Below are 479 nucleotides of genomic sequence, written 5' to 3' on the forward strand. Positions count from 1 at the left end.
AAGGAAAATCCATTGCAACTAATGAAAGGCAGAAAAATAAAATTGATTTAATAACATCTTTTGTACAGTTGTCTATTTTTCAGTTCAATTCTTTAAGAGTTTGCTTTATGCATTCTGAGACTATTCCATATTTACTATGGCTACGTCCCTTTAATCACTATCTCATGACTCTCCTATTTAATGTCTTTAGTGCTGGTTTTGCCTTACAGACTATTTTATCAGAAATTAATATTGCCACTCTGCTCTTTCGATTGCCATTAGGGTGATATATTTTCCCATCCTTTGATTGTGTCTATTTTTGTCTTTGTAGACTGTATATTGATGGTGACAGCTTTCTTTTTTAAATCATTTTATTAGGGGCTCATACAACTCTTATCACAATCCATACATACATCAATTTGTGTAAAGCACATTTGTACATTCATTGCCCTCATCATTCTCAAAACGTTTGCTCTACACTTAAGCCCCTGGCATCAGCT

This window comes from Echinops telfairi, unplaced genomic scaffold, assembly GCF_000313985.2.
Source record: "Echinops telfairi isolate 266 unplaced genomic scaffold, ASM31398v2 ScPeMD7_9;HRSCAF=40, whole genome shotgun sequence".
Taxonomy (NCBI): domain Eukaryota; kingdom Metazoa; phylum Chordata; class Mammalia; order Afrosoricida; family Tenrecidae; genus Echinops; species Echinops telfairi.